This window comes from Sceloporus undulatus, chromosome 2, assembly GCF_019175285.1.
Source record: "Sceloporus undulatus isolate JIND9_A2432 ecotype Alabama chromosome 2, SceUnd_v1.1, whole genome shotgun sequence".
NCBI classification, from domain to species: Eukaryota; Metazoa; Chordata; class Lepidosauria; order Squamata; family Phrynosomatidae; genus Sceloporus; species Sceloporus undulatus.
In genome coordinates this window covers 214,210,515-214,227,323 of record NC_056523.1, presented here as the reverse complement: position 1 = coordinate 214,227,323, position 16,809 = coordinate 214,210,515, and the positions used below count along the sequence as shown (strand labels likewise).

Genomic DNA, 16,809 nt, shown 5'->3' with positions numbered 1-16,809 from the left:
ATAATAATAATAATAATAATAATAATAATAATAATAATAATAATAATAATACTTTATTCTTATATACCGCTATTCCTTTTTCAAGATCATAGCGGTGTACACGTTAAAAAACAGTATAAAAACAGCAAAAAACAGCGTTAAAACATCAAATAGCAATCTAAAAACAGATAATAAAACATCAACTCATAGGGGGGAAAGCTTGATGGAAAAGGAAAGTTTTTAGCATCCTCTTAAATCCATCAAGGGATGAGGCTGTGCGGAGCTCGTTGGGCAGGGTATTCCATAATCTGGGGGCTGAGATTGAAAATGCCCTCTGTGTTGCACTATAATGAGCACTTGGAATAGACAAAAGATGTTTCCCACCCGATCTGAGAGTGCGAGGCGGATTGTATGGGGAGATGCGGTCCTCCAAGTACCCTGAGCCCAAGCCATTTAGGGCTTTATAGGTAATAACCAACACCTTGTATTGCACTCGGAAGCGAATGGGCAGCCAATGGAGGTCTTTCAATACAGGTGTTATATGACTGGCCCTGGAACATCCAGTGACCAGTCTAGCAGCCATGTTCTGCACCAATTGTAGCTTCCGAGTTTGGTACAAGGGTTGCCCCATGTAGAGCGCGTTACAGAAGTCCAAGCAAGAGGTTACCAGAGCATGTGCCACGGTTTCAAGGTCAGCCCGGCCCAGGTAGAGACGCAGCTGGCGTATCAGCCGCCCAGTTCTTTCTCATTTGCATGCCTATTTGGATGCTAGAGCCTCACAAGTGAGGCCAACCATATGGTTTAAACACTTCTAAAAATTATCTGTACAGAGTATTTGGTTTGGAAAGAGATATCCCGTCCAGCTGACTGAATCCAAACAGGGTTGGAGCAGCCTAGGAAGAACGCATGGGGAAGTGGCACCTCGATTGTGTATGAATTAGCCTAAACCTTTCCCCACATTGCTCAAGATGAAGGTCAAAAGTTCTCAGGCAGGGGGTGCATATGAAGTTTCATTGCTCACTTTGGATTGCAGTGGTACTGCATTGTATCCTTGGTTGCAGCATGCTCTTATTTTGGATTACTCAGGATTCCACTTATAAAAATAGAAGGGTGCCTGTAGAACATTTTGCAAGTTTTATATGGCTTCCTCTATCAGCTTTTGCAGCTGCTTGCAAAGAATGAACTGCCTCTTCCTTAGCTGTGACTAAATTTAAAAAAATGTCTCTACTTGCCCTTCTTCCAGGCCCCTTTTCTTGCCTGGTTTCATGTTTTTCTCTGGTTCAAGAAAGAGCCTGTGGGTCGGGAGTGGTGGGGTTTCATCGTGTAGAGTGCCTGGTATATTTTAGGTGCTTTTATAAATAATAAATGGCGCTAGGCTGCTCAGCACGAGGAGCACCATGACCTTGATGTACTGTGGCACACTTCACTCTGGTTAGTAGCACATGAGGAAACTGGTCACCAAGGTAACACAACTTCTGAATGACTAACTGTCTGCATGACAATGTGAATCCTGTCTCTTTGCCTCTATCCCAGGATATTTCGGTATGTTGTTGTTATGATCCTCCTTGTTCCTTCCCAAAGCCCCAGTGCAAGTGGGGTTGTGTAATAATGTGGCAAGAATTATTTAATCCCGTTGCTTGTTTTAGTGGATTTATCCCCTTTCTCTCCTGCCCCAAAGGCTAATGGTGACAAAATCAAACAAAAGAGGTGCAATTGAAACATATATATAGTGTGGAAACTTGTGAATAAAGGAACGAATGGCACTCATCTGCTTAAATCCCCCTTCCATACCAATCCAATTTAGTTACCAAATGCCTGCCTGGATAAAGAGGTTGCCAGCTTCCAGTCTCACATGATACTTCAGTAGGCTGGGAGAGTGAAGGTTGAGACAGATCGTGGGGTGGGAACTAATAGGCTTTAGTGATAACAGCATGAATTACAAAGTATTCTTATGGCCTGGAGAATAGGGTGGGTAAGCTTGCCCTCACAGTTGGGCACAAACAGAGGGTCCTGCTCAAAGATGTGGTGACAGCAGCTTCCATAGTTGCTGCTGAGTTGCTGCCATTTTGTTTTGCCACTTCTATCCATGCCTTCCGTAACTTACTCAGTAAGGGTTATGTGTGGCATTTTCCGGGTCCAGGCAAATCATGCAGGCTGGTGGTTAGGATCTGAGTGATCAGATGAGGAACCAGACTGCCAGAGGCAAATACCATATTGTTTGTATAGGCATTTGCCTGCACATGAGTATAAGACTAAAGTGGAGATCAGGCTGTGGGCACATATGTAAACATCACTCTGCATTGTCTGGCATGTCCAGCTGTGGTCGTAGAATCATAGAATCATAAAGTTGGAAGATACCACAAGGGCCATCCAGTCCACCCACCTGCCATGGACATTGTCTTTCTAAGGGCTCTCTAATGGCACTTTGGCCAAATCTCTTGAAAATGGAAACCCTGTATGATGAATATTTATACAAGTGTATTCAAGGTGCTGAGTGTACAAAGATCTCAACAATATCTGGGAGTATTTGGGGAGATGGTGTTTGGAGTAGGATTGCTGTACTCGCTTATGACATCAGCTCCACTTTACCCTGGCAGCTATGTCGGTGAATTTGTATTTATTCGTATCCTCTTCAGATTGCTTTGGACCTTCACTCAGTATGCACTTATCCGTTTGCCTCCAGATTGGCATTCTCTTATCCAAAACAGAATGGGATAAGCTAGAGAGGTTCTCAACAATTAGGCTCTTTATGGAAGACAGTGCTAAATGAAAAAGGTGATGGTAACGAGAATTTTGATAACTTGCCCAAACCAACCTTTATGCACCTTTTGGAAATTGGCCCAGAGACCAAAATAGCTCACCATCCCATGGCACCTTCTGTTCCTGTGTCAGGAAAGAAGGTAAAATTTGAATGCTTCCAACAGCATTCATTTCAAACGAATCCTAGACAGGGAATGCTTTTAGCACTGAAATAGTTACTTAGGTTTTTTTTTTCTTCTGAAGGATAAAAATTGCTTCAATTGTCACAGCCTTTTTTATTTGCTGCAAAAAGCGTATCTTCTTTTAAAAGCTTCTCTTGAAGTGGATATATTCTATTTTTGACACATCCATTTCATATCGTTATAATATTCTACAGAACCAAGGTTTAGCTGAGTTAATTCTGAGTTTTATCATACTGGCTAATGATTGCCACCAAGGCAGCCTTCTTCCATCTGAAGCTTTTCTTAAGCCTTCTGTGTATTTGTGGCCTCAGCTGGTAGATGAATCTCAACAGCCATGGAACAAAACAACAGGCTCCAAATTACTCTCCAATTCCTTTGGCCAGAGAGATCCCAAAGCAACTTGAAAATCTGTTGAAATATGAGTGACGCATGGACTTAATACACCAAGAATTAGTCTCCATTAGGAGAAAGAGGAACAAATAATGAGTTACTTATAATTAATACCTTTTATAATAAATAGCCAATCCATAATTAGATCACAATCTGAGTGTAATATAGTGAGCAATGACTTCTGTACATTTGTGGTACAACTATATAGTTAATTTTATAGTTACAGAAAAGTGTGGTCTTACTACTTCAGTATGCTTTGTATTATAGCCAAATGATATGCAATATTTTAATGGCTTTTAAAAATAATTTAGAAGCAATATTCCAGTCACCTTTGAATGATGAGAAAGTAAAGGAATAATTTTTCAAAACTGAAATTATAAGGATATTATATTATATAGCTATAATATAAATATAAATATAGTTATATATTATATAACTATAATATCCGAGGCTTTGGGAGCCTTGGAATGGTAACAGCCATTAATTACTTTTTGAAATGAATTCCCAGGCATCTAAATCTCCACTACTATAAGGCAGAATGAAATCATTTCACTGCATCCCTAAGCAAGCCATGTGCCTTCAGGTGTGGTTGAGAGCATTATCAGTTCGCCAGTATTTAAGGTAGAATTACTTCTCCTCCATTGGCTTTTTGATGGGATAGGATAAAGATAGGACATCTCCTTCTCTTCTTCAAACCCTGCTTTCTGAGCCCCAAGTACCAAAAGCAACCCAAGCCCTTTGTGGCTATCCTGTCATCAGCCTCAGGTTGTGTTTCTGTAAAATTTCAGAATGAGAAGGATCAAGGTTTGCCTGTGGAGTTTATCAGACAAGGGAAATTGGAAGTATAATCCAAAGGCAATCCAAACGCAATCATGGGGTTTCACGTTATTGTGTGATAGACTACCACATGAAATTTCAGGCAATGGGAAGCTATTTTCAGGCAATGGAAAGTCAGTTCAAATGCAATTCGAATTCACGTAAATTCGCTGAACTAGCGAACTCACGTGAATGCGTTCTGGCGCCACTTTCTTTTCATGCGAAATTAAGAGAAATTCCTTCCGTGTAATAAACTCCTGGATCCTTAATTTTAAGGATTTCATGATGGATAGCTATGGCTGATCAGGCATGTGTGCACACATCGTGATTTCTCAACTCTGATTTACTTTACCACTGTTAGCTCAGTGTGTGTGTGTGTGTGTGTGTGTGTGTGAAGAAGAGAGAGAGAGATCACTCAGTCAGAAACAACATGGCCTTTATGGCGAGCTTTGGTGATGTAAGACTCTGTGATGGCTTATTTTCATATGCCCATATGGTGAGGAATGCCGAAAACTGCAGTTCACCAGGATCTGGAGGGCTGCATTGTTTCCATTCCCGTTTTAAAACCACTCCTTATTAACTAATAACACGGCATTTGAAGGACAAATGAACATGGAAGCAAGAGTGAGAAAGGGTAGAAAAAGAGGAGAAATATAGAAAAAATTAACTGAACAGGTTATCAAATGGGATAATATACTTTAGGGCAACCTTCCTCATGTGCTGAAATCCCACAATTGCCAGTCAACAGTTGTACCATGGGCTTCATAAGGGAATTCCAGGTTGGGTAAAAGAAACTTTCAAATGTTAAAGAGAACACTTTGGAAGGTTCCAATCACAAAATGTGCCCTTTAGGGTCAAGAATGGTAACTTTCATGGTATTCTCTGTAAACCCCATTGTCTCCAATAACAAGTTAATGAACCTCATCCCAAAGGACTGAATAATGTAAATTGTTTGTGTTCATGGTAATAAATTAAAACCCCTCCCTCATTTCTAATATTTGAGGTAATTGAATTGTTTAAACGTATCATTCCAAGGTCTGATAAAACATCTAGCTTTTACAAAATGGCATGGGAATAATTCTATTTCATGGTAGTATGGAATGTGTGGTACTTGTTCAGGCTTTCCTGCACAACACCAAAAAGAAAAGAAGTACAGTGGGCTTTTGGTATCTACTAGAGTTTGGTTCCAGGACTTACCCATGGATACCAAAATCCGTGGATGTTCAAGTCCCATTAAATGCAATGGTGCAGTAGAAAGTGGTTACTTATAAAAAATTGGCAAAATCAAGGTTTGCTTTGTGGGTTTTTCATCTGTGAAATGTATGTAGCCCTTACTGAGCTGGCAAAAGACACTAATACACCACTGGTATCTGTAAAATTCACATTCTCCATTGCTATCCAGTCCATACATCAGTTTGTCGTATATCCATAAATAATTATGCAGGATGTCTTATTGGGTCTTCCCATCACTATGTTTGATCAATTGAATAATTATACCAATATTTAAATTCAGTCATCTGTACTCAAGACAATCCCTTCTTACCCTATTTGATATACCATACTATTTTCTGTGTGGTACCATGTCAGGCTTCAGAGCATGCTTCTCCTTCAGTGGAATTAGTTGGTGGTTCATTATTTTTATTTGTGAGAGCTGCAGAGGAGGTTGTTCATCTGTTAAGAGGAGGGCCTACTCCAAATAGAAATAGATCTGTGTGGCTTCACCCCATCTTGCAATCCACTGCAGAAATTAGTAATTGCACCCCTAAGCAAAACATGTGGACAGCAGAATTACTTGTTCATATAAGCCTTCTCTTGTGAGGGCCAGCGTGGGGTAATGGTCTGAGCATTGGACTAGGACACTGCAAAACCAGAGTTTGAATCCTGGCTTGGCCATAGAAACCCACTGGGGGACCTTAGGCAAGTCACACTCTCTCCTCCTCAGAGGATGGCAATGGCAAACCCCTTCTGAAGAAAATTGCCAAGAAAACACTATTATAGATGTGCCTTAGGGCCGCTATAAGTTGGACATGACTTGAAGGCACACAACATCAGTAACATAAGCCTTGTAGTTTCTTCTAACTTTCAGGCAGCCTTCAACATCTGCACAACCAAAGTCACAAACATTAGTGCGAGACTGCAGTGGAAAGATTTCTAATTTCCCAAGCGATCACAGACGTGTCCACACTCTTTCATTTGCAAGGAGAGAGAACCATTCCTATTTTGCTACCAAACACCTTCCTGAAATGTCAAGTTTTTCTCTCCTGCCTCCAGCATTGACTGTGGTCAATTGCTATGCCAAATTCTTCACTATCAAGAAACAAAATGTTTGGAAAGCAAAGGAGGCACACAGTCAGGAAGGAAGAAATGTGATGGATAGGCTAGTTTGTAATGGTTCCCTAGGGTATGTCTTCCATCCTCTACTGAAGTCTCTGGTACTGAGCTTGTATCAGAATGTGGCACCATAGGCCTGGTGGAGTATTTGGCTGCTTGTACCTCTTTCCATAGAGAAATGGAATTGGAACAAACAGAAGGTATTATTTGGGCTTCTGGCCAAACCCTGGGAAGAACACTATTTGGATTATAATGCCTGAAGCACAGCTATGAAAGAACTGGAAAAGATATTGAAGAGCAAAGACATACAACTGAGCACTAAAGTCAGAATCATTCAGGTCATTGTATTCCCAATTACCATGTGTGGATGTGAGAACTGGACAGTGAAGGAAGCAGACAGAAAGAAAATCAACTCATTTGAAACATAGTGCTGGAGATGAGTACTTAGAATACCATGGACAGCCAAGAAGACAAACAAATGGGTTCTTAAACACTTCAGACCAGGGCTCTCCTTGGAAGCAAAGATGATCAAGCTGAGACTATCGTACTTTGGCCACATAATGAGAAGGCAAGGATCACTAGAAAAAAACTATAATGCTAGGAAAGGTAGAGGGTAGAAGAAAGAGAGAAAGACCACAAACTAGATGGACAGATTCAATCAGGGGGGTTATGGGCAAGGGCTTGCAGGATCTGTGCAGGGCAATGGAGGATAGGGATTCTTGGAGATGTCTCACCCACAGGGTCACCATGAGTTGGGACTGACTTGAGAGCAGCTAACAACAACACGTTCTATCAAACAGATGAATTTGAACAGCTACAGTCCAAAAAGAACCTTTCCAAGTGCTGCTTTGGAATCAATAGGACTTACTTGGAAATAGGGCAGGGGCAATATGAAATGAGAAATTAGTCATTTATATTTAAAATATATCCATATTTAAATAAAGTATCATACCATGTGAACAGATTTCCCCACTACATCGCATACCAGTAATTCCCTCAACTCCAAAAGCCAGAGAAATGACAATGAGAGAAAAAGTTGATGAATAATTTATTTTAAAATGCATCCTGAATGTTGTCAGCTGAATTATTAAGAACCATTACATCTTCCAGGATGCAGGGCAGGACATTAAATAGCCCTAGTGTTGGAGGAGCGACCACTAACTTTGTGCTGTAATACAAAGGCAGAACTGTATTTTAAAAGGATATGGGGCTGCGCACCTAAAAGAGCAGCCCTGTGTTGAGTTCTTCCCACCTGCTCTGTCATATATAGAACATCTTATCTGTATTAGGGATATAAAGAAATTAATCTGCTTTCAATGCATATTTTTCCAAGTTCACACTTTCAAACTTTAAAAACTTAGGTACAGACTTTCGAGAGATTCTTAAAATTGAGGAAGAACTGAACTGGAAAAATTAGAAATTTGGACAAACTGAAACTGTTGGACTCCAAGCAACATGGCAAATGGTGTTGTGAGTACAGGGCGCTTTGCACTTGGTCCGTAGGACCAAGCAAGATCATTGGCAAGAGGCAAGAAGGAGGCTATTTAAGGGCCTATTGCCCCTTCACGTACTTCTTTTTGCCTGATTTGGAGAAACTGAAACCGATAAATTCGCCTATCCCTATCATGTTTCCAGACCATGCCTTGCACACATCATGAGATTTTCAGAACATGAAGATAGTTGAGCTACACATTACAGAAAATGAGGGAGGTACTTAATAGAGCCACTGTTTTACCCTCAATCCTGGCTTTATTTGTCATTGTTCTTCTGTCTTCAGTGAGGTGCCTGAGGTCTGTGACCGTAAAGCATTAGAGTCTGGTCTACTATAACACTCTTGAAATTTTAAAAAACTGGGAATTTAATAATTGATTAACAACATATTGAATATCAAACTGGAATTTAAGCCTGAAATATTTCTGTTAAATATGATTAACAATGATTTGGGGAAAAAAATATGGGTGCGTTTTATTTTATATGATTTCATCAGCCAGAATTGTATATGCGAGGTATTTAGAAAAGTGAGAGTGTCCAAATATTGAAGAGTGGATATTAAAACTGTATGAGGTACTTAAGCTAGACAAATTAACAAGAAAGCTGAGAGACGAAAAATCAGATACATTTTTGGATGCATGGCAGAAGGTGCTAGATTATTTAGAAAAAAATGGGGTCACCTGACAACGAATCTTTTAAAGAATTAAAAGACTATTGTTTAAACAAGGTAGTTTCACAGGGGAGATTTTGAGTTATATATGATTTATCCAATTAATGGATACAGTGTTTTTCCAGTAAAGTTAAATAAAATTAAATATATAAGACTAATCAGTGCAATGGCAAGACTTGCAATGCTGAAGATTAAATATATCCTTTTTTCGCTATAGTATAAACTTTGGCTCAAAATGACAAACCAATATATCGAATACAATGTCGGAAACGAGTTCATTGGAGTAACAGGAAGAAAAGCTTTTCTTGATTATAGGTTCGTAAACAATCAGAACTTTACTGACATGTACATTTATTTTGACAATTGCTGCTTAACATGTAATCAAGTTATCATGCCATTAGTGTTTTGAAGGACTTCTATGTATGTAAGTTTTATATGCTTTTCTTTTTCTTTTCTTTCTTTCTTTTTTCGTATCGTATATGTTTATAATTCAATTAAAAATTAAAATAAATACTGGGAATTTATGTCCACTGCCTGGAGGAGCAAAGATTCAATTTCAACTTAGGTGTGCAGGTAGTGCAGCATTTGTACATGGTTTGAGGTTCCCTACTATCCTAGGGATAGTGTATACTGACTATAGAGGAGAGGGGAGAGGAGAGGAGGAGGTGTGAGGCACTGGCTAGCCAGAGAAAATCATTAAAACAGAGTATGGAAAACTTTGGTCTTACTTGGAAAAGTTTATGTGGTTTGACCACACCTGTATTGTTCAAGGCAGTGCTCGGAAATGTGTTAAAACAGAGCTGAAGAAAATGTCCTCCCCCCCCCCCCAAATTGTTTAAAGCAGAACTTGGAAAATGTACTTTGGCTGGACTACAGTTCCCTTGTTTTAAAGGCTGTGCTTGGAAAGATGTTAAAAACTGAGCTGATTAAAGTTCATTTTTTCCCGTTCAGTGCAGAGCTTTAAAATTTAATTCCTAACTAGATAAGCATGTTTTTCATTATCTCTGTTACTCACACAAATGGGCTATTCTGCACCTGCACAGTGAGTGCACTGCGCAAGCACAGGATAACACACTTGTGTGAGTTCACAGATGACCACAAAGAAGAACTCCATTTTCAAGTATGCAACCTGTCTTTATTTATTTCTATTTCTATTATTATTATTAGTAGTAGTAGTAGTATTATTAGCAAGCAAGTACCATCTATACTCGTGTATAAGGTGACCTCATGTATAAGTCAAGGGCAACTTTTGGGGGCAAAATCATGGATTTTGATATGATCCATGGATAAATCAAGGGTCAAACTCAGGGGCATGTAACAATCTAAACAGGAAAAAACACCACTTCACTCCCTCCTTCTCCCTCTCTGGACTTTTCCCAAGGGTTACAGTCTGGGCATGCAAAATGTGGACACACACCTCCAATTTCCCTCCCTTCCCCACAACTTTCCTCAAGGCTAATGGCTTGCAAAAAGAGGGGACACAGGCCTCCGATTTCTCTCCTCCCTCCCTTCTCTACAGCTTTCCCAAGGCTCATAGAGAAGTATTACTGTATTGACCCATATACATCTACCTAGGATTTTGGAGCCCATTTTTGCACTTAATTTTTTTAAACTTATAGATGAGTATATACGATACATTTCTATACCGCTTACTGATGTATTAAGTGGTTTACAAAGTATGAGATGATTATCTCCAATTATTATTATTATTATTATTATCATCATCATCATCATCATCATCATCATTAATTTTGTTATCCAAAATGGTAGGGTCCCGGGAGGGCATCCATTATTGACTTCAATAGGGGAATTGATTTAACTCAATAGGAAGCAGTGAGAAGGCTTGGGCAACTCTTTAAAAGCCAGTATGTCAGCTTATGTATAACAGTTCCAAACCCAGAACTCCAGACAGTAAATTCTAACGAGTTAGTTTATTTATAACAACAAGGTGAAATCAATTTTTGCTCAAAGGCACTCTCTCTCACACACACAATGTAAAAAGGTGGTAGTTGATAGCAATTTCAGAGGATTTTAGCACTTGGTGATACATTACTGGATTCAGGCACGGAGCTCTGTATCCATTGAATACAGTGGATGATTCTGGCTCAGCCGATGGCCAGGATCTTGTGCCGAGGAGAAGTGTTGCCAACCACCCTCGAAGGAAATCCCCTGATTGGCTTCCCAGAATGATCCCAACTTTCTCGGAATGGGGGTGGGACTTCTGGGTCAGGGGGCACAAGGCACTATGGGAAGGCTGGATGGTCATCTGTCGGGTATGCTTTGATTTAGATTTCCTGCATGGCAGGGGGGTTGGACTGGATGGCCCTTGCGGTCTCTTCCAACTCTATGATTCTATGGCTAAAGGGGGCAGGAACTCTGGAATGGGAGGTATGTCAGGAGATTTTTTTGGGGCAGGAAGGCATTTTTCACTGGCTTTTTGGGGCGGGAAGGTTGAATTTCCCTGAAGGTTGAATTTCCCTGAATCTTCCCGGAAATATGGCAAACACGGAAATGATACAGAAAAGTTTTAAAATTTCCAATTTCTGGGGGAAATCCCAGAAATTGGCAACACTGCCAAGGTGTCAAGGGAGAAATGGAGACAGTGTCAGCCTGTCTTCAGCTGAGATCAAATTGGGGCTGCCCTAAACAGGTGTATTTACAGGGAGAAATGGAACCTGAGACAGTTTCTCAGGAGGTTGAACAGATTATTCCAGGATGAAGAATAGCCAGAGGTTTGAGGGAAATGGCAGGGCAGTCAGTCTAGATGTCTCCCACAAAAAGGTGCAATCTCCGGAGGGAAGTGCCCTTTGATTCCCAACCTTTTGTCACAGACCCAGCACATTGCCTTTCAGCACACACCTGTGTGAAGGGGTCATGCCAACTCCACCCTCAAAAGACCTATCCTGTCTACATGTGCTAGCATTTCGAGGCAAAGTTTTCCAGATGCCCACATTTGGGTAGGCTATTGTTCTCGTATGGGGGCTACATGACCAAGCATTCCTTTTAATATCAAATTGATATCGAAGGTCGACTATGGGTGAAAGAGGGCTATCCCATGAGCTGACATTATTTACTTGCTATGGGCTGGGGCAGAGAACAACAACAGATTGATACACAAGAGATAAAATCAGTTAGAATTACATAAACCAGGTAAGACATATAACATCAGTTTAAAAGAACAAACAAGACCAATACATATTAAAACAATCAATCCATTGTTTAAATTTCATAATTTAATTTAATAATAACATGCTCCTGACCTGGCAATCTTAGTTATGCTGGCTAGGGCTTGGGGCAATGCTAATAAAAGGACAGCTGGAGAGCCACACATTCCCCTTAGCTAGCCTAATTTCTGAATGTTGTGACTTTTCTATTTCAGGTGGCAAAATGTCTGCAGCAGTCTCTTATGAAGATGAAGGACCGGATCCAAGAGTCATAAAGTTGTACACATTCATGCCCTTCCTTCCTTCCTTCCTTCCTTCCTTCCTTCCTTCCTTCCTTCCCTCCCTCCCTCCCTCCCTCCCTCCCTCCCTCTAAAACTTGCAGAATTCCTCAGAATAGTACATATGAAACAGAACCGTGCAGGAGCTGAAAAGACTGGGGAAGAAAGATGATCATAACTTAAGCTTAGCGCTGAGGACACATTTATTTCCTCAAGTGCTTAATAGTAATTGCATTCTGTATTTCATGCACTAGGCAGTGAGTCAATAGAAACCTGCTGTTAGCTGCTTTAGTAGATAGATGTCTATTGATTCTATGGACAGAAAGACAGGAGACGGCTTTTAGAAGCTAAAACTGTGTCCAGGGATTGATTTCTCCCACCTCCCCCAGAAAAATAAAATGATCATTTTCTGTTTGTCGTCTATAGATAGCAACAGATTATAAAGGTCAAAAAAGAGGAGCAGCTCTTCCAAGTTATTTCGGATTCCAGTAAATAATAGAAATGATTTTAACAATGAACGGAAAGAGAGAAAAATAAAGAAATAGACTTCTACTTTAATTTTTTCATTTTCACTCTATGGAGGAAAATTATTAGGAAAGTTATGGGACTGACAGGGGATATTGATAACTATGTCACAGACAGCAGGCATGGCAAAGGGAAATGCATTTTGAATGTGTCTTTGCATAGGTATTTTCCAGTCTTGTGTGGTAATTGAACAGGTTACAGATACACACACACAAACACACACACAGAGCACTGACAAAATGGTAGATGGCGTTGGACTGGGTTGCAACTAAGGAGTTTAAGCTAAATAATATGTTTTACTTTATCTGGTTTGAATCCTCTTCCAGGATGCAGCTGGATATTATCATATACATTTTGCCACCGATGCCACCTCCCGCCTAAAACCCACCCAAATCCCAGCTAGAATCCAAGCTCAGCCGGCCAATGTGCAAATCTGGGAAGATCCAAACTTTGCAAATCGGCTGGTTGAGCATGGCTGAGAGCTGTGATTTAGGTCTGTTTTAAGTGGAAGGCAGCATCAGTGGCAAAATGTATATGATAATATACAGCTGCATCCCAGAAGAGGATTCAAATTGGGCAAGGTAAAACAGATTATTTAGCTGTGTGCTAAACTCCATAATCTGTTCATCATTTATGATCTCCTAAAATAGTTAGTTGTACATCAGTCAGCCAACATCATGAATTGCATTGCCTTTGATTGACTCAGGTGTTTGTGTTTGGGGAGAGATACCATCCATGAGCAGAACTTGGAAGCTGCTAGTAACAAACAATGAGCAACTTGTAATTAATCTCTTTCTCCAATAAGTAATTTATAACTGCCTCATATTATGATTGTATGTTAATGAGGATGGTTCCATTCTTTTTGCAGTATGAGTGTAACTTAATTACTTTTGTAGTTACAGGCTGTGCCCACACCAAATGGTGGATGAGGAATATAATTTGGATCTAGTCTTTTCTTATGTAGTGTTTAGGACTATATGTTGAGATGACAATGAGGTGGAGAGGAGTAGAGGCTAGTGGCTTGTAGTAGAATTTTTAAAGCAATAAAAGTAACAAAACAACTAATTTAGTCACTTTCATGAAACAGGAAAGCAAATAGTTACTTTTTTAAAAAGTATAATTCCAACAGTAACTAACTCCTTTTGGGGTCACTGGGAGCTATTAGTATATTTAATTAGTAAAGTAGTTAAGAGCTTTCATAAGATTATGGGAAAGTTCCTTGTGGACACTTTATTATAATTACATTATTTTTGCATCTTGACCATATCCGTATTATATATATTATGAATAATGGGAAATGGAATATTGGAGAACGGAGCATTCTGTATCTTAATCTGAGGAAAAATGAGAGTACTGTCTCTTTATTACTCTCTATTCGCTTACTACAGCATGAATTACTCAGTTGTAGAATCTAGTTTATTTAGATTCCAAGATGTCATGTTAATTTCTTGCCTCTGAAAGCCTGTGTTATAATTCACCAAGCTCTAAGGTTTGTTTTAAATTTATTGAATGAGCTTGTGGAATTTATTTGGTCTTCCAGATTGTTTGATGTTTATTACTTACCTGAACCTGTGTTGTAATTCACTGGGTTCTGGAGTTTATTTCGAATGTATTTCTTGAGTTTATTTGGGTTTTCCAAGTATCCATCAGATAAAAATCCACTGAAATTGAAACTTAGAAAGTTTGCCAATAAATAAATAAATAAATAAATAAATAAATATTTTCTCTTTCTTTCTTTAGCTTGTCTAACTTAACCCTCAGCACAGAAACACAGTTCAGTATTTTGTCTTTTCTTTACAGTCATAGAAAACAAATTTAGCCTCTCCACCATAATTTTTCTTGAGTCATCCGCTTGTGGATTGGCAATTTTTGCTTCCTCTAAGGTGCAGTACAGACCACCAAAAAAATGGCGGTCTGCCGGCGCCTGTTTTTCCTCTGCAGGGAAGCCACAGCCGCCAAACCATGCAGTTTCCCTGTGGAGGAAAAAGAACCCGCAAAAAGCGGGTTCTTTTTCCTCCACGCCAGTTACATCATGAGTGTACCAACAGCGCACTCGTGACATAACTGGCGAGGTGTGACATGCAATGTGCAGATGTTATGTATCCGTTACATCATAATGGCGGCACTTGTGTACATGGGGTGTCGCCATTATTGCACCACGAGTACCTGCTAGGGTTAGGAACCTAGGTAACCCTAGGACAGCACGAGCATGGTGCTTTAGCGCCCTGTGTACTGCACCATAATTAGAATCCCACTGAGGCCCTGTGAAGACCAGCCTTAAAGGCTGGGTTGGGGGTGGAGTCATGGCGTAGAGTCCATATGATGCATGCCCCGGCTCTGCCCCCAGGGTGGTGTGATGCTGTGCACCGCACAGCGCATGGCATCATGGCGATCCTCTGGCACTGCATCCACATGATAGCCTAGAAGGAGCGCCACTTTTGCAGCTCCTTTTTGCACCCTGGAAAGGCCAGATCTGGCTGTCAAAGTACAGCCCCATGAAACAGTTAACATTATAGAAACTTTACTAGCCCTGAGCCTTCAAATTAAAGTCAGATTAATAACAAACATTATTATGGTAAACATATATATCTCACCCAAGAACTCTAGACCTTATTCACACTCACTTTGGGAGTCCTTTTATAGTCTGGCTGAGACCCCAGAAAATATTTATCCAAAAGCTGTCATAATTATTCTTGGAGATTTCAGTGCCAGAGTGGCAATAATGATGAACAGATCACTAGGACATATGGCATTGACCCTGAAGATGATTTTTTTTTCTCCCTAGAAATTCTAGCAATCACATCATCAATTCTAATGGCATTACCTTTACTAGGCTCCTGTATAAACTAAATTAGAGCATCATCAATTGGAGATACTCAGAGGATACCACAGGAGATTTACTTTTCACTCCTGAAATGGCACCAGCATTATTTACTATGTTTACTTGCAGCTCCTAGGCTACATGAAGTAGTTTTGTTTCCTTTTGGTGACAGTCATCATCAACCCATCAGTCTAACTAGGGACATTGTATCTAGAATTTTCTTCTGGAATTGCATCTAGATTTTGTGGTAGCCTACAATCTGAAACCTTACCTCCGAACCAAAAATCTTAACTTCAGTAGAACATAGGTCTAAAACACACGGCAGAAACAATCCAGTTTGAGACTACTTTAACTGTCTTGGCTCAGTGCTAGGGAATCCTGGAATTTCTAGTTTGGTGATGCATTTCAGCCTGGTCTGTCAGGGAGGTCTGGTGCCTCACCAAACTACAAATCCCAAGATTCTGGATAATAGAGTCATGGCAGTTAAAGTGGTGTCAAACTGTTTTAGTTCTGCAGTGTGGACAACACACTGAGAACAATACAGAAAACTATGGCAGTGATGGAATGATGACTTTCTCCACCAATCCCTTACACCAAAAGTAACAAAAGATGGCAATTACATTTTGGATTCATTTCTTTGGAATCTTCCCACTTCCCAGTTTTTTCTGTACCTTCTACCTGGACAGGAGCCATTTACACCTCTCCTAGCATCACGGACACCACACTCGATAATCTTTCTGGCTCTGCTGAAAGTACATTCAGATTAACAAAAATGCAAGGAAGTGCCTTCCATGCTTATTACTTTAACTTGCCTCTGATGCCAGCAAAGATTTGTAAGTCTTTGTGGGCAAGGCATCTGTATCAGGACATCTAAGTATCATTTTTTCTTTCCCCCTCCCTTCCAAATGTCTAGAAAGACTGCTGAATGTACTTTTCCAGCCCTTTAGAAACCACCAATTTTGAGCTGAACAGCACCTGGTGAAATCGCATACCATCACTAAATTGATTGGAAGAGATCTTCATGTCAAAACCACGATTACAGTTTACTAGTTTTTCATATTTATGCACCAGTGGAAGGGAAGCAGAGGAGGGGAGAACTTTGTAGAGACAGGAAAGAGGAAATGAAGACTCAGCGTTTGATTTGTTTCCTCAATAATCAAAGATTTCATTGGCACCTATATTTTTATGCCTCATAAAATAGAGTGAGAGTGCTGTGCAACTAACTCAAAAGGGAGTGCTTGTCCTGGAGATGGTGCAGTATTAAGAGGCACCTGCATGGGACTGGAGACATGACTTAGAGGAGCATGAGACTAGCATGCCCCTCAGAAAGTTACTTGCTGGCCCCAGCTTAGGGTGTCTTCTTTCATTTTCTAAATTTCTGAAACCATTTTCTAAGTAGGGA

The 16,809-nt window shown here is 40.1% G+C and overlaps 1 long non-coding RNA gene across 1 annotated transcript in view; it reads right to left on the bottom strand.

The window, feature by feature from the left end:
- The window catches only part of LOC121921467, a 49,248-nt gene that overhangs the window by 769 nt on the left and 31,670 nt on the right, over positions 1 to 16,809 (bottom strand). The window lies entirely within an intron of this gene.